Genomic DNA, 21,205 nt, shown 5'->3' with positions numbered 1-21,205 from the left:
CTTCACACTGTAAAAATTTCACTGTGAAATTTTGCCCATCAGCACAGAGGTGAAAACATTCATATAATTCTCCTGCCTAGAGCATAAAAGGTACCCCGATGGTCCTATAGTTAAGTCAACACTCCTTGTGTGCCACGCAAGCTCCCCTAATTCTATTTCTAGCCTACACTTGATCTTCAGCCTTTTTTATCTTTTTAATTCATTTTCAACAACCCCTCTTGCCCAGCCTTGTTCCACTCTTCATATGCTATCATGTTTTTCCACCCTGAAATGAAAACCCTCAGTTTTGTAGCTAATATATCTCTTTTACCCTTACTCCCACACCTACGATGAGAAAAAGGAGTTCCAACTATTGCTGGTTTTGTCATCATGGTTTTTCAAGACAGGGTCTCATGTAATCCAGGCTTTCTTTGAACTTGTTATATATAACCAAAGATGTCGTTAAACTTCTGCTCTTCCTGTCCATACCTCCTGAGTGTTTTGAGTTCAGGAATTACCTACTTCCATCTTATGTGGTACTAGTGGAGACCAAGTTCATGGCTTTGAGCATACAAGGAAAACACTACAATTTAGTTATATCCGTAACTCAAGAGCTGCAACTATATAGTCTGTCTACAGCTGGGGATCATATGAAGATAGGGAGGAGAGCTACCAGTTCATATTGTGTATTTCTTGACTATCTCAAGGCTTGCCTCAAGTTCAGCTCTTAATAAATACATGATTAAATGGCCTATGTTTGAATCAATGTTCCCATGTGATGCATCCCTTCTTGCTAAGTTCCTAAACCATGGTAATCAAACTCTGAACAATTGTAGATGTATCTACCTACACAGGTCTCTGAGGTCAAAGAACCTCGTGTCTAGGATGGGAGTTCTTGAACCTCATAGCTTCTGTATATTATGAAATAGCAATAAATAATTCTACACAGCTGTAAACTGTAAGCTGTAAACTGCAAATACGACTAGATGTTTGTCACAAAGGATCTGGAGTTCAGATTGTGTCATGCAGCAAATGGGAACAACTGCAAGATTTTAAGCTTGAGCTAGTCATGAGAGTTGGTATTTCTGAAAAATTCCTTAGGAAACTTTATAGAGGTATATAGATCATTGAGAAATACAGCTTTTTGTTCAAATCTGTTATGCCAACTCTAACCTAACTATATTCTTAAAATAAATGAGGTAAAAGTGTTTCTCTCTCTCTCTACATATATACATATATATACATATATATACATATATATACATACACACACATATATAGGTGCATATTTTGTTGTTTTTTTTACTTTTTAAATTTAAATTAGAAACAAGCTTGTTTTACATGACAATCCCAGTTTCCTCTCTCTCCCCTCCTCCTCTGGCCCCCATCGATCCCCTATAACATAATAGAGGAAACCTTTATAGGTTTAAAGAGAAATCTGGCACTAGGGAAATGTCTAGAGATCTACAAGGATAACCTGAACTAACAATCTAAGTAATAGCGGAGAGGCTACCTTAAATGCCCTTCTCTGATAATGAGATTGATGCCATCTTATATGCCATCCTAGAGCATTCAACATGTAGCTGATGAAAGCAGAAGCAGACACCCACAGCTAAATACTGAGCTGAACTCCTGGAATTCAGTTACAAAGAAGGAGTGATGAGCAAAGGGGTCAAGACCAGGCTGGACAAACCCACAGAAATGGCTGACCTGAACAAGGGGGAGCTAGGAAACCAGCATCAGTGGATGTCAGTTTGGAGGTCTGGGCAATCTATGGGGCCTCTAGTAGGGGATCAGTATTTATTCCTAGTACACAAACTGACTTTGGGAGCCCACTATGCATAGAGGGATACTCTCTCAACCTAGACACATGGGTGAGAGTCTAGGCCCTGCTCCAAATGATGTGACAAACTTTGAAGATACCCCATGGAAGGCCTCACCCTCCCTGCGGAGCAGAAACGAGATAGATACATATTTTAATAGCTTTACAAATGGCAATGATGTCAATATAATTAATGGAGATACAAATAGGAAACAAAACAAGCCAATAATTTGTGTTGTATGCGTTCTAGTATTTTTTATTAGTTTTAGCCTAGTATTTTTTTCCAGAGTGTGCAAGTGAGAAATCAGCTAACATTATTCCCCCCAATATTCTGACAATCGCTTCCTCTCAATATCTAGGACAGATAAGGCAACTTCAAGATCTGAACTATCTTCCATTCATTCCCACCTTCTGCTCTTTTTCTCTCTCTCGACCCTATCATTCTATGTTCTCTTGTGAAACTGATTAAATATTTTTCAATTTCCTCAGCTACCATGTTGGCCTACTTCCTAATGCTTTGATTACAACAAAAAAACTTCCAACAATTTCTTTAGTTATATTTTCTTTCTATTATAGTATATCCCCTGCCACATATATCATGATAATTTCAATTTTATAATTTTTAACATTTTTTATTACAGCAACAAATAGTTTTACATTGCTTAGTTTATCAGTTTGAAAATACATTTGATGAAGGCCATTAAGATAGGATACAGGTTCAGTGCCACCAGACTTCCAAAATCACCAATAAATATGTCCTCTCTTTGTAGAAGCAAGCCAGTTGCCTACAAGTAATTCTTTTACTTGGCTTACTCATTCTAACTACCTATTGCATGCTCTTCATCAGCCTTAAGGAAATATGCCTATCTTCATTTCATTCATCTCTGATCACTTCTCTAATCTGTCAATGAAAATTCATTACAGTGTTCTTCTTGGAGCCAATACTCAATTACAGTCAAGGCACTTGCTAATTGAATTTCCCTTTGACTTTGACTTATAATAGACTTGACACACTGCATTCTGATGCAGAGACATTACAAGAGGGTTTACATCACCCTACCTCTGTTACACCCTTTCTCCAAACTCCACCACTCCCAGCGAAAATAAAAGGACAAAACCAGAGAAGGCACCCCAGGCTCATCTGTAAGGATCTGAAAATCGTTCTTTTACTGTGTTGTGCCATATTAATACACATTCTCAGGAATATTTAAGAACTTAAAATTGTGATAATCATTCCTGGCTGTTATTTTGAAAGAATACAATGATATATAATGAAAGTGCCTAAATTAACTAATACAAACACTTAAATGAGTCTTCACGGTGAGATGGGCAGCATCTTAGGAAAAGCAGACCTATCAGAGATATTAAAAAGCTACAGACTTTCTTTTCCCTGCTTTCATCTTACTGCAAAGCTATGAAAACCTAAGGCAAGTAAAATAGTATGGAATGCAGTGCCCCAATCAATGTATGATTATGCTCCATCCACAGTAGAGGATACTAAGGTAGGAAATAACCTAGGGAATCAAATCTACATTAAAACTATCCACAAATAACAGCCGGGCGGTGGTAGCACTCAGGAGGCAGAGGCAGGCGGATCTCTGTGAGTTCGAGGCCAGGCTGGACCGACAGCCTCCAAAACAATACAGAGAAACCCTGTCTCGTAAAACCAAAAAAAAAAAAAAAAACTATTCACAAATAACAGCTGAACTAAATTTTATCTCACACAACTAAAATATTTGGTTATGAAGTTATTCGAACAATAATTATTCTGACAAATATGACATGGTTTACAAGGTGAGTACCGACTGAGTAACTCTATGCAAAGGCTAACACATGGAATAAGTTACCAGATGAAAATGGCTGAAGCAAGAAACTCCAGTATGTTTTATAGACAGCTTGAGGGTATTATATACAATCCAAGACAGAAGAGATGGTGAGAGAAAAGTAAATGTAAGTTTAGAAGCACTGGTATTCTCTGCAGCAATGTGTGCCTGGAGTGAACTCATTGTATTTATGACTAAGAGACAATGGAGTATTCTATGCCCAGTTAAAATGTACTTCTTGTTGACATTTATCAGATTCCACAGATACTATGGGCCACCCACAGTCTTTTGTTAACATGAAAGTGCCAGTGGGAAATCACATTCTTGGTTTGCATGTTTTTGAAGCAGTTGATCAGCCTCTATTCAGAATGACAAACCTTCATCTCCTGGGGTGACCGAGGGAGAAAGATGGGGGGTTGGGATGAGGATGGACTGACAGGCAGAGACAGAGATCGAAACAAAGAGATAGAGAGACAGAGAGGAAGCAAGAGACAGAGTGACACAAAGAAAATACCCCCACTCCTTTGGGAAGAATTGCACGAACAGAGCAACAGTTTGTTTGGAAGTTCATAGGTAAGAAAAGTTAACCATTGTTACTAAATGCTGTCATAATTAAAGAACAAACAACAGAACTTAGCACAGTCTGTCCAAAAATAACAAATACCACAAGACGTCTTTCTTGTAAAAATGACTTTTTCATGCATTGAGATGAAAGAAATTTAAAGACCAGAAAAAGGGTGCTTTCCTTCAAACCACCTTCCTTCACAACATGAAAAGGTTATTGTTACTTAATTCTGGAAAAAATTCATGGATGGATTTTTTTTTCCTCTCACCACTACTATGATTTAACTTGAACACATATTTTGATAGTGGTAACTTTCTTTTACAAATGTGATAGGCATCTCTGACTGCTCAGTTTAAGTGGCAAGAGTACAGAATGAATACATCTACTTAAGTGTAGGACGCATCCCCACCTTTCTTTTCTATCAGATAAAATACGTGATTTATCTATAAGAAGGGCCAAGCCTGAGATTGAGAATAAAATTTTATTAATCAATTATCATTATTCTTACATGAAAAAAAAACTCAGACTAGAAGATACTAGTAATAGGTAAAGACTACTACATTCACAACATAGGACAGTATGTTGGTATTATTTTTCACTCATCTATCTATTAATTTCTCTCATTACTGTAAAGGCTTGAAACTTCTGCCACTACTCTGCCAACTGCTGGGTCCAACAAAAATTTCAAATGACTTACTTAAATTTACCCACAGTTACACCAACTCCTCAAATTATCTTCCTCAACAACATCATGTTTTCATCTATCTGAACCATCATTTCACTATGACCCTCCGTAGCTAAACTTTTTAACACACCTTAAAGATGATAGGGCTCCACACAGAATTCTCTTCTCACCCCAGCATTAACTTCTAGATGATGCTGAAAATGGCTTGAACAAGGATTCATCTATAAATGTGTGCCAATCTGGCCACCCCTTAGTAAAACAGTCTTTTTCTGACATTAAGTTCAAAAGGCTAATAGTCTTCTAGAAGGTATGACAAAGCAGAAATCCAAAGGGAATTGAAATACATCATATGAAACTGAAGTTGTTATGCACTCCCATCTACCCCCAAAGCCAAAATCTTGAGCTTTGGAGCAACAGAAATATCCAGCTCCATCATGGCCAACTAATAGTGTCTCAGGTCATTTATATTCTTTGAGAATTTGCTCCACGAACTAAGTATATTACACAATGGTTGAACATAGCATTGCAGGTTCATTTCTCTCTCACTACAACCCACACTGGGGAACTTCTAAGTTCCTCTGGAAACCTCCCGCTCACCACTAGACAGTCATAGCTCTACCTACCAACTGTGTGCACATCCAGCCTCACCATACACCCTGTCACAGCACTACTCTTGTTTGAGATTACATCTTCATCACCATCTATTATAATTCAATTAGAACCACCATCCTAAATGGAACTTTAAACAACTACCCTAAGCATAAAAAAGTCCATTGGCTCACTCCTGTTTATAGTTTTAGCATGGGGCATAAGTATCTTCTTAACTAAGTATCCACTTGTCTTTTCAATTTTATTAACTACCATTTCTGCCACTAACTTAAACTTTACCCACACACTAATAGTGTTGCCTTTGCATCATTTATCTCATTTTCTTATAAGCCAGGACAAGAATATAGAGTATATTGGTTAGTTTTGGTCAACCTGACACAAGCTAGAGTCATCTGGGAAAAAAAAAAAGGAACTTCAATTGAGAAAACGCGGCCATCAGAATGGCTAGTAAGCAAGTCTAGGGCATTTTCTTGATGAGTAGCCGGCTAATGCAGGAGTATCCAGCCTATTTGATGGGCAGTGGTAGGCCCTGGATCAAGGTGGGCTGTATAAGGGTTGTGCAAGCCATGGAGAACAAGATAGTAGTCAGCATTCCTCCAGAGTTTCTACTTCACTTCCTATCTCTAAGTCACTGCCTTGAACTCCTGCCCTGGCTTCCTTCAGTGATGGACTGTCAGATGAAAAAAACAAAACAAACAAACAAAAAGAACCATTTTCTACCAGGATGTTTTTGGTCATGGTGTTATCACAGCAAGTGAAGGCAAACTAGGGCATAGAGAATACTATTGTTCCTGTTCTCTAGAATTTGATGTGTAATAAAGTTTTCACTATGAATAAACATACACTTGTTGAATTAAAATTCCTTAAATTTTAAAACTTATTTTCACACTATTCTTAGCAGTTAACAGAGTATATTCTGGGATCTGATGTGAATGTATTAGGAGGTCAAAATAGAGCTTTTCCTCCCTCACCAACACTGTTCATCCTAGGAGTGAAGGGAGGTCTATCACAAATAATTAAATAGTCATGTCAGAACAACTCTGCAATATGATTCAATTCCAATTCCAACATGTTTAGGTGGGGGAAATACAAAGAGAAGGAGCTGCCTCTACCTTGAACTTGTTCTGAAAAATGACTGACAAGTCTATCAGTGCAGATTTTCAACAGCAGGTAGAAAATTATTGGCAGAAAAATACGATTAAAATACAAGAGACCTCCTAGAAAGACTAATAAAGGCCATCCAGTTCTGTCTAGTTACAAAGTTTTACTATTACTGAAAATGAGTAATTACTAAAATGGGGATATGTGACTAGGATTTATTGCTAGTCCAGAAACCAAGGAGAATTCAGAGGAAAAGATAGAGATCTGAAACAAACTTGAAAGAAAGGCTTCATTCATCAAGATCATTAAATGCTTTTGAAACTGTGAGGGGTGCTTCTGAACCATGAAGTCAGAACGGCTGCTTTAGAAGCTTCTTTAGTTGCATAACCTCAAAGGAATGCTGGGGGGCTCCACAGCTTCTGGGGTGTCAACAGAGGTGTCACTTGAGGGGCCTGGCCTCAGGGGAGAAGATGGTGTTGCTGGATCAGTAACGGAGTCCAGTAGACATCACAAGAGACATCTGGAACAGCTCAAAGGCCTTAGTAAATATGAAAGACACGCACGCTTAGGCAATGAAGGCATGGATGATTGTGCTGTGTGGACATTTGGCATTAGGCACCCAAAATGGCACAGGTAGTAACTGACACCATATCCAGTCTTGCAGGTGCAGAAGGATATCCAAATTAAACACTCCAAGCAAGGAGTCCCAGTACTTGGCTCACACTATATACACGATGTAACTTGCTTTTGCTAAATGTGATTATCTATCCGGGTCATTAAATACTCCTTGGTCATCATTGTAAATGAATGTGCAACAGTGCATTAAATACTCTAATGAATGTGCTCAACAAAAGACCTGAGGCAGATGTCCTGTGACTAACTCAGTGTTCTCATTCCTTTTGTCAACTATGAATATTTCACTTGGTATCAAAAGACTAAGACCAACAACGCGTCTTTCTAACAGTAGTTTCTTAGAAGTGAAATGCTGAGTCAAAGAATCTTTTCATTTATGCATTGATAAAAGTAAATACACACAATTAAATCCAGGAGATGAATGGAGTATCTGAGAGTGCCTACGTCACTACAGTTTCAAATAGCAATAGCTGCCAAAATCTCCTTATAACCTAATTATGTCTTTCCATACAATTTTACTCTATATTCCTGTTTAGCTTTTCTTGGTGTCTTTGTTTATGGATTGATTTCATGTGTGCCTGTGTATCACTGCACATAGACTATGATGCTTGTGGAGGTCAAAGACCAGAACTCAGGAGTCAGTTCTCTCTTGTTTGTCACCTTTAAGGTACCAGGAATGACATCAGCTCATTGATCGGGTCTGAACAAATCACCTCTCTACCTGCTGAGACAGCTCCCAGGCCTTCAGATAATTTTCTCTACAGGAACACACATTCCTGTCCTGCACCCCCTCACTTGAGGTCTGGCATTCTGTTGAGTACCAAACATAAAATACTCTGAAACTTTTTTCTTGAAATTTAAAGAGCAGTTGTTTCAAAGCTGTGTTTTTCCTCTTGGTTTTTAAGTACTATTTTCTTTTTCTCGAACTACGATATTTTCAAAGTAAACTGTATATTGATTTTCACTCCTCTACTGATCCTTAAATAAGGGAACAGCTATCAAGACAACTTTTGCAGTTTGTTTTTGCAGTACTCCAAAACAGGATACTGGGGCAATATCTGAAGGCATTTCTGATTGTCATGACAAGACAGACGAGGTGTGCTACTGTCATCTATGATGTAAAGGACAGCATAGCCTGCCCCCCCAGAGAAGTAAACATCCCAGAATATCAATGGTGCATGGATTGAGAAAACATCTCATTGAGGAGCTAGTTGCATTCCTTGTTCTAGACAAGTTCACAATGCTTGCATTAAGATGATGCAGTCTTAAAGAGAAAGTTGTTAGCCATAATATCACAGCATGATGCTTCTTAGACCTTCTGGAGAGTAGATTTACTGAATTTATATTTATACAATACTCAGCTTCAATAATTCTAGGGTTCTTTTAAAGTTTGATACAGAGAATAGGGAGTGAAATATCAACATGTTCACAATCAGATCATTCCTTGTGTCCTGATGAATTACTTGCTAGATGTTATTACTTCCCTTCCAATCAGACACAATACTCATCTTCTAGAGGAGTGCTTCTCAACCTGTGGGTTAGGACCCCATGTGGTTGTATACCAGATATTTACATTATAACTTATAACAGTATCAAAATTACAGTTATGAAGTAGGAACAAAATAATTTTATGGTTGGGGGTCATCACGGCATAAGGAATCACAGCATTAAGAAGGTTGAGAACCAGTGGTCTAGAGTAAAACATCAGATTCTAACAACACAACAAATCAGAAGAGTGAGAACAACAAAGAATATATTCTACTCCAAAGACAGAAAGGGTGGAAGGGCATCAAACGTCACAATGATGGCAAAAGGACAACAAAAAGACAACACTGAAGTAAACAGAGAGGGAGGCACAGGAGGAAGTTTCAGCTATGTCTCCCCAGAGCCATAGGGCAGGGGATAGAAGTCATACCTAAAAATACTCTGTTTTAATCTCAGCAATACTAAGGGGAAAGCCCTCAAAAAGGGGTTCCTTATTAAGACCTCTAAATAAAACTGGAAGAGACATCTAAACTAACAAAGACATATAAAATACAGCATAGAAACAGGAGAAATGTGGGGAAAAAAACAAACCAATATCATGTCTTTTAAATAAATTTTACCTTTTCAATAATTAGATCATATGACATTAAAATAGCTGAGAGTCCAGAAAATGAACTTAATAATAAAATTTTAAGACTAGCCACTGACTTAAGGGAGAAGTGAGCAAGCGAATGAATGAAACAGGAAACGAATTCAAGACGTAGGTAAGGAACTTAACAGCATCAAAGAGAAAGTCTGTAGCAAGAAGCAATTCAGCAGGAAAGCTTAGATTAACAACAGCAACAACAAAAAAAAAAGCAAGGAATATTAAAAACAAACTCAATAGATCAAACAAACAAACCACAGAAGCAGTCACTATCAACAGGCCAGAAGAAAGAAAATTTGGTCAAGACTCAGGAAATGCTGCCTTCACAATAAAAAAGAAAAGCAAGATAAATAAGCATTAGCATAACTTCTAATAATTCTAGGAATTGACAAAGACACCATGAAAAAGAATCTACGGGTTTATCATACGTCTGAAATAAAAAACTAGAGGTGTAGAATCGAGTATCTGAAACTGTAGTAGGAAAGTTCCAAAGACAAATATATCAGAATGACATAAGTAAAATTCCCCAAAGCCAGAAAAGCATATGTGTGGTAACAGGGATGGGTGTGGAGTTACATGGTTTAAATCACCCTCACCTGCACTTGGGAGGCAGAGGCAGATGGATCTCTGTGAGTACTAGGCCAGACTGGGCTACAGAGTGAGTTCCAAAGCAACCAGAGATATGTAGAGAAACTCTATCTCAAAGAAAAAAAAAACTTAAAGAAAGCAAGTGGCAACAGTGATTATTCTATACAACAAAGTTATTTAGGAACTGAAATAAAAGAAGGATCAGTTCAAGAGAAGTACACACACACACACACACACACACACACACACACACACACACACACCAAAAACAAAGTTCATAATCACCAAGCCACTGGGCGGCGGTGGTGGCGCAAGCCTTTAATCCCAGCACTCGGGAGGCAGAGGCAGGTGGATCCTCTGTGAGTTTGAGGCCGGGCTGGACCGATAGCCTCCAAAACAATACAGAGAAACCCTGTCTCATAAAAACCAAAAAAAAAAAAAAATCACAAAGCCAGTATCTTAGAACATACATGAGGGCATAATAAATTGACAGAAAGTAGAAAGAAGATAGTCTACTATAATTCTGAGTACAAGAATGAACAAATTACTCAGGAGCTGGTGTCACAAACCTTTAACCCCAGCACTCAGGAGGCAGAGGCAGAGACCAGCCTGGTTTACAGAGAAACCCTGTCTTGAAAAATGGAAAAAAAAAAGAATAAATTTCAAGGGATGAACAGATGGGCAAAGGAAAACTAGGAAAGAATTATGCCCAACTCAATAGACCGCCAAATTCACTCAAACAGAGGAGAAAAAGAAGAAACCAATCAAAAGACTCAGCCAAAAATTACAGGAAATGGCAAATCCCTCTCAGTAATAACCTTAAGAGTAAATGACCTTAACTCTTTAATTTAAAAGATTTAGAATGGATGGATTACAAAACATGAGCCAATTATCTACTGACAACGAGAAGCACAACTCACTAGGAAAGAGGCAAACAGACTGAAAACAAGTATATAACAGTCAATCTATCAAGCAACTGGAAGCCAAAAAACAAGGCAAAAACATACACATCCAAGAAAGTGAAAGCAATTTCTTTTATTTTATCTGAACACAGTATAATAAAACTATAGATAGACAGCAAGAGAAAGAACAGAAATGATACAAATATATAGAGACTGCAAATTGCACACTTGCATGAGGGTCATTAACTAAATTTTAAGTTTTTAATTTTCTAGAATCAAATGAAAATGAAAGTACAACTGAACAGAACCTCTGGAATAGAGCCATAATGACAGAAAAAAAAAAAGAATGGACACAAAAACATAAGCATGTAGATTAAGGAAATAGATCCATAAAAGAACACGTGCATCTACAGGCACTTGATTTCAAATAAATTTGCCCAAAACCTACACAGAAGAAAAGAGTGTATGTGAATGAATGCGTCACTGAAACAAGACAATTATTTCTCACCCTGTAAAATTCTAATACAGAACAGCTGGAAACAAGGCAAATACATTAAAATAAAATCTGAAACTTCAAAACTGCTCCTGGATGCATGGGGTGGTTTAACACAGATGCCTCCAGCTCCTCAGCTCTGGCCACCTCAGCCTGTCTGGAAAGCCACGGAGCACCTGGCTCAGAATCACCATGCGGACTGGCCATGGTAGTGCTGGGGACTGTGGCCTGACGGTGACAGTGGCTTCAGGAGATGGGCACAGTGTCAAAGGTCTGGTTCTATCTGATCACGTCCTGAGAGGGATGTAGGTATGCGAGACCAAGCGCATTGACATGGGGCTACACTACTACAAATCTGTGTGCCAGATTTTGGATCGTGATTAAAGAAGATGAATACGTGGTCACTGCCAGCCAGGAGTCTACCTCATGCTTGCCTTCATCACCTTAGAGAACCTCTATTCAACCCTCCCAGCTCCAGGCATGGACCAGATTATTTTGCCTATCAAGAGCCTTCTTCAAATAAGATTCACAACTGCAGGCTATTAGGTCTTGACATTAAGGCAAAGATTGTAGTGCTGAGGTAGCTCAGTGGCCCACCAAATATCTGGAGATGCAATCCTACAGGTTGGGTTAGTTTGAGTACAGCATTAGGAGAATAAAGGAACCCAACTGTTCTGAGAATTATCTTTGGAATTATGAGGTAGACTACCCAGACTGCAACCCCATTCACATGATCTTGGAAACCTCTCAGGTTGATCTCAACACCAGGCTGAAGACAAAAATAAAGATGGAATATTTCAAGCCAAACATCATGATGTGGGTTATGAGGCTTTTGAGGATGATACCTGGGAAGAATTTCTAATTGGTGACATAGAAATGAAGAATGTATTGAGCTGTACCATGTGACTACAGTGGATCCAGACAGGAATGAGCCACTGGAAACTGAAAATTCTGTCTGATCATTCTGTGAAGAATATGTCAGTCATTTCCACTTTTTGAGGTGTATTTTTCAGTAGGAAAAAAAAAGAATCCTGAGAGTTGATGACCCTGTGTATCATATGGTGGACCAGTGAGTCCACCAGGGTCACATGTTTCCAGGTCCTGGGAGATAATTCAGTGAATACTTACTCTCAGTCATATGCATCTTCCACTGGAAACAAATCTCCATTTTTCCTTTAGAGTTGCAAATTCTGTGAGTTAAGAATGTAAGAAAAATATACAAGGTGGTTTGAGAACATGAGGATGTATGCATTTTAAAGAAAGGTTTATTAAGTAAATGAAATTGTCTGTACAATTATTCTATTCGGGAAGGTTTCCCCAGCTATTATATTTTTCTAATTCTTTCCTTAAATATTGGTGATTAAGGAAAGTATAAAGAGTCAACTTTAGGAAACTGTCAAATTTTTTAAATGTTTATACTTTATATAGGTATACTGTTTGAGGAGAAGTGGGAAAGGAAGTCATCATGCCCTTAATATTTCATGTGCTAACATGCTCACAAATGTCTTTTATTGGTCTTTACCTGGCTGTTGAGTTCTGCTGGGATTTAGGCATGGCTGTCTTTGCCTTATCATTATAGAACCAGGATTATGATTCAATACAGAAATTATTGCACAAGACATGAGGCTATTTTGTTAGCAGGCAGTATCTTTATATTTCATTCTGACTCTATTAAGCCATATAAAATATATTTGTGAACTGTTGAGAGGGCTCAGTGGTTAAGAGCACTGGCTGCTCTTCCAGAGGTCCTAAGTTCAGTTCCCAGCATCCACATGATGGGGCACAGCAATCTACAAAATAAAGGGTAGACAAGAAGATATAGGGGAGCAGGAAGGTTGAGTCGAGGTAAGAATAGAGGAGAGCAAAATGATCAAGTCATTATAGGCTTGAGGAGAGAACTGACACTAGTGAGATCTCCAGAGATCTACAAGAATAACACCAACTGGCAAACTAAGCAATAGTGAAGCGACTACATTGATAATAGGGTTGATTACTATCCTATATGCCATCTTAGAACCTTCATCCAGGGACTTATGGAAGCAGAGACGGATATCCACAGCTAAACACTGAACTGAACTCCTGGAACCTAGTGACAGAGATGAAGGTGTGATGAGCAAAGTTGTCAAGACCATGCTGGTGAAACCCACAAAGACAGCTGACCGGATAAGGGGGAGCTCTTGAATCACAGACTGATGGCTGAGAGGCCAACAGGGGACTGATCCAGACTCCATGAATATAGGAGGCCACAGAAATCACTGGAGCTTTGGGTAGTAGATCAGTGTTTACCATAGTATATGAATGATCTTTGGGAGCCCATTCCAAATAGAGGGATGTTCTCTCAGCCTAGACACAAGGGGAAGGGCCTAGGTCCTTCCCTGGATGATATGACAGACTTTAGAGAGCCCCCAAGGAGGGCCTCACACTCCCTGGAAAATGATGTGGGGATTGGGTGGGGGCTGAGAGGGCTGGTGGAGGGACAAGGGAGGAGGGGTGGGAGAGGGAGCTGGGATTGACATGTGAAGCATTCATGTTTCTAATTTAAACAAAAACATATATTGAGGAAAAAATAAAATTTATTTGTAATTTCAATTTCTCCAGTGCTAGAAGAGAATGGAATTTTCAGAAGAAGGAATGAGAAGAAAAAATAGTGAGCATATTTTATATGAAAAGATAATTCATGAGTAGATATGAAAGTTCATGTCAATTCTTCACAAGAAAAGATGAACTAATTTGCTTAACAATAAAACAAAAACCACTAATATATATAGATGAATTACAATTACATTTATGTGGATATTTTGTCATTAATAAATGTGAATCTCCACGTATCCCCCCAAAAGAAAAAATCTGGCTACAGGCCACCCCACAAATTATCCAATCAAAACTTTTTCCCCTGCTTACAACACTGGCCCACTGACCGAAAAAATTATAACATTCTAAGATATCCTAGAACGTGATGGAAACGCAGATGATGCTATTTATACTTTACTGGAAACTTGCTTATATTACAATAGTTTTATTTATTACTTGCTCAAATAAAGTATTTCCTCTGTTCTCACAAAAATTAATTTCCCAGAGGCAAAGTGGTGTTTCTGTACTCATTATGCTGTGTTTAAGACAATTACCTATTTAATGAATATTTAATATTTAATAAATGTAATATTTACAAGATGAATGAATAAACAGATGAACTTCAACTTTTGTAGTAAACTAATATTTTAAGTTAAAAATATACAGAACGTTCTACTAGGTTCCCTCAGGTAACTAACATTAATGCTTGTTCTTATCACCATGTTTTATTATTGTTTATCAATCTTATGATCTTGATAGAAAACAACCAAGTTAAATGTTAGTATACAAAGTATGGCAAAAATTAGTCAAACTAATCTATTATTGCCAATAACTTAAAAACCATACATTTAGGTTTTGAGTTCTGTGAACCATCTTCCTACATCATTTACATCATTCCAAGTGGCTACATATATATCAACATGGCATGATAACAAAGAGTATGTTGCAAACAGATTACAATGGCCTCTTGGTTACTTACATGAAATTATTTATGGGACTACTTGTGGGATCCCAACACAATAATAATCAGAATCTCTTGGCAATTAGGGTTTAAATTCTGCATTATGAGGAGACTGCTAATAGCACACATATTAACTTTGGAGAAAGTGGAAGAAAGGTGTGACTGAATTTCGACTGCAAAGTAATATTCCCAGTCTCATCTGAAGACTTCTTCAAAACTGTGGGATACCAGTCATTACTGACACTAATTAACTTAGTCCTCTAATTTTCTTCATTACATAGGACAATACTGTATTGTTTCTTGATTGCAATATGGCATTAGGGAAGTATTATTTCACAAAACTTGCCTCTGTCGTAACTGTATTTCAAGTGTGTGTGTGTGTGTGTGTGTGTGTGTTTGCCTGTGTGCACAAGCACATGCTCTGTTGCAACTGTGCATGTGTGTTCATTGTTACTCATGTGTTTTAGTAACATATATGATATTTCTCACAGAAGGTCATAGTCAAAACTATGTGAAAGCCACAACTTTATAGGAAATACAGAGACCTCATAGACAGTGATAGGTGTGAGAACTTTGGTTCTTTACCTTAGAAGCAAGCAATATTGGGGATGAATTGTGACTATATCCTATATAAATCTGATCCAACACATCAGAAGTGATCTGGCTGGTTTTTCAAGTTCACCAATTATTATTTATTATTTCCTTTGCAATACATAACACAGTCAGAAGAAAATAAAATATATCTTCATTTACTCTAATGCTCAAGAGAGAGAACTGAAAGGCTTGAAACACACTGTTATTAGTTTCTTTTGACAGAAGGTCAGAATGTTAGTAGAAAGGGTGAATATAGGAAATGATCAGACAGTTACATAGAAGAAGCAGGAAAATAGGTTCCATTTTCTAAACCAAGAACAAGATGTCAACATGGACATAAGGCAAAAAAGGAATTTATTCAACCATTACTAATATCAAAACTTCAATGTTTATCAGACTGTTAGAGATGGCTTTGAAACCCAAATTGGGAAACAGAGAAGAATGAAATCAGATTCAATGAGTTACTCTGCAAGATGAGCTAAATATTTTACATTAGATAGTAACCTGTGTTCAAACATGGACCATAAAAATATGGGTGATAGTTGCTGTGTACTTTAAAGATGTGGATGAGGAGAAGAATCCATTAAGACTCGCTCATTCCATAGATCACACATTCTCTCTAAGGGTGGGAAAAAAATCAAAAATCCTGTAAAGGAAACCTGGTTGATATAAGAAAGACATAGAAGAATTTGGGTGGGAATTTAAAGGAAGGAGAAAGAACTAGACAGATACTAGGAAAAACTTCGTGTGGACTACAGCTTTAAGACAAGTTTTACCTGAAGTCAGAATTAAAATCTGTCTGAAACAAAGCAGTGAAATGAAACAAGTTGTCTTAGAAACACAGTTTCATGTGACGGTAAGGGAATAGTAACATCTCCCAACATGTTTTTATACTTAGAAATGTCCCACTTGCATAATATATATAGATATATATGAATCAAAATTAGTAAGTATCATGAACATCTGTTCTGTAACTAAAGGAAAAAGCAATAAGGCAGTATATCAGGACAACAGTATATCTTGTCTTGTTAAAAAGAGATCCAGAAGTAGTCTTGTCTAAGTATATTGCACAAGCAGAAAGAGGGAGATACAATAGCAAAGGAAGATTATAAATAACACTATAAGTCACACCTTTTAAGTGACTACATCTTAGTTATGTATTTCCTGCATATTCACTAATACACGTTTTCTCCCGTTATTTTAAAAGCCCACAGCAAACACGTTAATCTTTGTTCAGTGGATAAACAAAAGAATGAATAAAATTTAATTTAAAAATAATATATTTAATATATTTTAGACTACAAAGACTGAAGAACAGAAGACATAATCAGGAACAATAATGGCTTCGATTTGGTTAGAATCATTGTAACTGGTAAAATAATACAGTGTTTACCTAAAATGTGAGGTTGGCTTTCACTGTATACCATGGTTCCTGGGTGTATTGTTTTGCTTTGAGCACTAAGTAACAGGAAGCTATTAAGGGTTGCTTTAAAACAACAGACATTATCTAAACACCGGGACAATTACCTGGGTTGGAAATCCTGGGGATAGATAAGGCTTCCTGGAAAAAGCACAGCACTTGGAAATTGCTTCTCATCAGAAAGCTTTCTGAAAGTACACTAGTGTTTCATCTTTAAGGCCAACTTAATGTTTGTGACAGTGTCTCAGATGTCAAGAGTGCCTAACTGACAAATGGAATCTCTTATCATTCAATAAACTCTCTATTTTTCTTGAGGTATTTTAAAGCCATTCCCCTTTCTTTCTCTTTTAGGTTTTGCCATCACTGCCACCTCATTACACACTCTAAATTCCAATGGGCTCTACTATACTCTCTAACTATAGTAGCTAGTTTTCCAAACTTGAGTTTCATGGATTTAGCTACTACTACAATTGTTTCAAAAATATGTTTGTCTATATGCATAACTACTATTTAGCTACCTATGCATCGGTAGATCATTTATTTATCATATATCTATCTTCCTTGGATTGCTACCAGAGTAATTCTGTTAAATATAAACTTGTTAGTGACATTCTCTTTGTAGTCCTGCAATTATAGTTTTTAAAATAATGTACAGGATTCTTACCTAACGTGAAAGATAATTTAAATTACATGTAACATATATACATATATATAATTTTTCAAGTATAAGCTGAGTATATTATTTCTCTATCAGGAATGGGTATGGAAAATGTGGACTATATAAACATCATTTGCAGAAAAAACAGATACAATGGAATATAAGCATATTAATTGAGTTAAGTCAATACCACAGAGACAAATATTCATTATCTCTCATTTTGGTTCTAGAGTTTATATAGATACAGAAAAATGTATATTCATATAATGAAAGAATAACTATTCATAATATACCCATGTTTTCTACTTTCAGATTGGCTGCTTCACCCTGGCCCTTTCTAATAGCAAATGGACTCTTTCCTAATTCTCCTGTTCTTTTTCTCACCATCCTTTTTCTTCATCTGACTCATAACTTCTCCTGGTTTCCAGTGTGTTTAGTAACCGACATCTGGCAACACAGAGAACTCCTGTCTCCTTAGCAGAGTGAATGGTTCCCAGGAAGATGGCTGGTAGAAGGTGAGCTAAGGAGATGTTTCCACATAACTTTTGCTAAACTTTGCAGGGAAAAGATGCCACCACCAACTGGGTTAGAGAAAATGCAGAGAAGGCACAGCCTCATTCTTTAACGAGCCCTCCAACAACTCTAATTTTGTCTGGTAGAAAGACAGATGAGTGGATAAGTGGCTGTCTCTGCCACCACTTGACAGGAATCTCATTTAGAGAGATGGGCAAAAATGAAAAAGAAACCAAGGTACGTATCTGGCTAAAGACCTTGGGTGTTCTGGGTTGCAGGAATCAAAGAAATTCTCCCCTCTATGTGTGAGCCAGCTTCAATGTATCATTCCTATGATGCAATTAAACAGGTACGAGTGAGATGTTCTCGTGTCAGCCGTGGGTTACCCTGAACTCACCTTCTGTGCTGTGCACTACTTGACATCCCAGGGAGCAAGTATCTGGTCACAGACGTAGATAAGAAAATGGAGCATGTTGAAAACCTGAGGAGAAACTACTTAATCCTCCAAATCTTCTTCAATAAGCTCTGAGACTTAATGAAGTTAAAAACAATCTATAATGCATCAATTATTTCTTCATAAACCTTAGAAAAGTATATGAGTTTCCAATTTAACTTCTTGCAGCAGCCTGAATTACAGGCTGCATTTGGTCAGTTTCATAGAAATGAAACGTAGTCCCAGGCCAACATGTTAGAATACAGGGTTGGACAGCAGGACTGAGAGGAGGGCTGGGCACAGCAGGACTGAGAGCAGGGGCGGGGCACAGCAGGACTGAACAGACAAGATCTCTCCGTTTTTTCCTTCCCAATTTGAATGTTGGGGATATTTTGACACTTTTCAAAAAATTAAAGAGAAAGTCGTAACGTGTCTATGATACCGTCAATTTTAGATATAGTCTACCTAAATCTAATGGACAATTTTCAAATAGCATTCTTAAAGGAAAAATAAAGTCCAAATTTAACAATTTAAGGCAAAGAAATCAGAACTAATATTTATGAGTTTCTTAATTCCTGTCATCCTCTGCTCGATTCCTAATACCTGCTCCTGCCCTCACCCCACCTCCCTTGTTTATGATCTCTATCTAGGCCAACTGAAATGTATAGATCTTTCCCTTCCTTGGCTGTCCCAGCCTAACAAATCTGGTGTGACTAGAACTTAACTAGAATAGAACATTCAGTCAGGGTACACTGTGTATGCAGATGGGGGCCAGAGGACAACCTGAGGAACCATTGCTCAGGAATGATTGTCTTTCTTTCAAACTGATTTTACTCAGATCAAAATGTAATGACATCACTTCCCTTTTTTCCTTTATTCCCTCCCAAACCTCCCATAAACCCTTCCTTGCTCTCTTTCAAATTCATGCCCTCTTTTTGTATTAATTGTTGTTATACTTGTCTCTTCCTAAATATGTAAATACAACTTGCTCAGTTGTTAATTCTATATTATGTTTTCAGGACTTAACCATTTGATATTAGAAAATCAATTAGTGTATTCTTTCCCGGAAGAAGGCTATTTCTCCTCCTCTCAGCATCCATTACTTGCCTGGAGTTCTTTTGTAGGGTTGAGGCCTCGTGGGCTTTTTCCCACCCACTTTGGGGGGTATTATTGTTGTTGTTGTTGTTTTTTATCAAGGTTCTCATTATCCTGGCATTGGCTAATTTAGCTAGGCCGGTTAATGAACTAGCCACAGAGATACACCTGCCTCTGCCTCCCCTATGCTTGGATTGCAATGCAGAGCCCTATGGCTGTCATTTCTACATAAGTACTGGGGATCAAACTCAACTTCTCAGGTTGCCATGGAAGCACTTGACTGATTGAGACACCAAAAGTGGAATGGACAGGATTTATTTTCCTCTCCTTTAAAATGGACTTTTTAAAATAGTTGGATTGTTTGTTGTCTTTTTGTTCACAAAATGCTGAAACTTATAGCCTTCAGTTTGGTGACTACAGAAAATGTGGATTAAAGAACCAAAGAAATACCATGAAGAAGCCCCACTAGGCATAAGATTATATGGTCCCTCACCCCCATGGAGGGCCACACCCTCCCTGGGGGAATGAGGGGATAACGGGGGGGGGGGGTTGAGGGGAGGGCACAGGAGGAGGGGAGGGAAAGGGAGAGGGACCTGGAACTGACTTGTGAAGCAACCTTGTTTCTTATCTAAATTTAAACTGGAAAATAAAAAAAAAAATAAATAAAGGCATGAGCCACCACCAAAAAAAAAAAAGATTATATGGTCCCTATTAATACTTGATAACAAGCAGGTAAAATGCTTTTGGAGGGAGGGATAAGGAACTTCAAAGTCTTCAGAGAGAGACAGTCAAGAACCAACTTGGAACAAGAACAAGAACGCTTTCCTAATCCAATAGATTAATAGGTGACACATTATTAAGCTGATATTAAGCAAGAATCCAAAACATAACATCTTTTGACAAGCTTGTAAGTTAGCCAAGTTAAAGTTGAAAGTCACATATGCACTCCATCTCGTGCTATTCACACTTTAAGTCTTCAAAAGCTATCCTCGGAGCCGATTACTTTACATTGATAATTTAAATCTTGCAAGACCACAGGAAAAATTAAAAGTTAATTGGTTTTTAATTCACCTAGAACAAATTTTAAAAACATAATCTGTCATTTCTGGAGTGACATTGCTTATGGGCATGGCAACCACAGACGAATTATGGTAGAGGATACATAAAATGATAGAGAAAGGAAATTGGTTTTGAATCTTCTTGGGTTCTGCATCAACATTCTTTTGTTGTTATTTGCAAGTTTTATTGGCCTATTCATATTTATGCTTGTCAGCAAGTTTCCCATGGCTATATTCAAAAGGCAGCTGTTCATTCACGCTCCCCAATGACTCAATCTATCAAAGCCAATGTCTGGCCCAGGGACATGATCTGATTTCTGGAAAAGCTGCCAGCTTTATTTCTTTAAGAGACTCCCAGTATGGTTGGTGTACTCAGGCAGCTTGTGTATTTACTTATTTTATTAAGTCAAATATTACTATATCTCAATAATAATATTTAAAAGATAGAACAATTACTTTGGATGGCACCAAGCCTCATAGTAAAAATGAATGCAGTATCCTAACATTTCTATAGGTACTGAGCATCTGCACCCTTAAGTCTATAGATTCCTCCCAGGAAGTTTATAAAAAA

The 21,205-nt window shown here is 37.6% G+C and overlaps 1 protein-coding gene and 1 pseudogene across 9 annotated transcripts in view; one reads left to right on the top strand and one right to left on the bottom strand.

The window, feature by feature from the left end:
- Positions 1-21,205, bottom strand: part of Cep128 (centrosomal protein 128) — a 345,498-nt gene that overhangs the window by 119,586 nt on the left and 204,707 nt on the right. The window lies entirely within an intron of this gene.
- LOC101844100 lies at positions 11,432-12,290 on the top strand (annotated as a pseudogene).

The sequence above is a fragment of the Mesocricetus auratus genome, unplaced genomic scaffold, assembly GCF_017639785.1.
Source record: "Mesocricetus auratus isolate SY011 unplaced genomic scaffold, BCM_Maur_2.0 Super-Scaffold_15014, whole genome shotgun sequence".
NCBI lineage: Eukaryota > Metazoa > Chordata > Mammalia > Rodentia > Cricetidae > Mesocricetus > Mesocricetus auratus.
The sequence above is the reverse complement of the archived record's forward strand: the minus strand, read 5'-3'. Positions and strand labels throughout refer to the sequence as shown.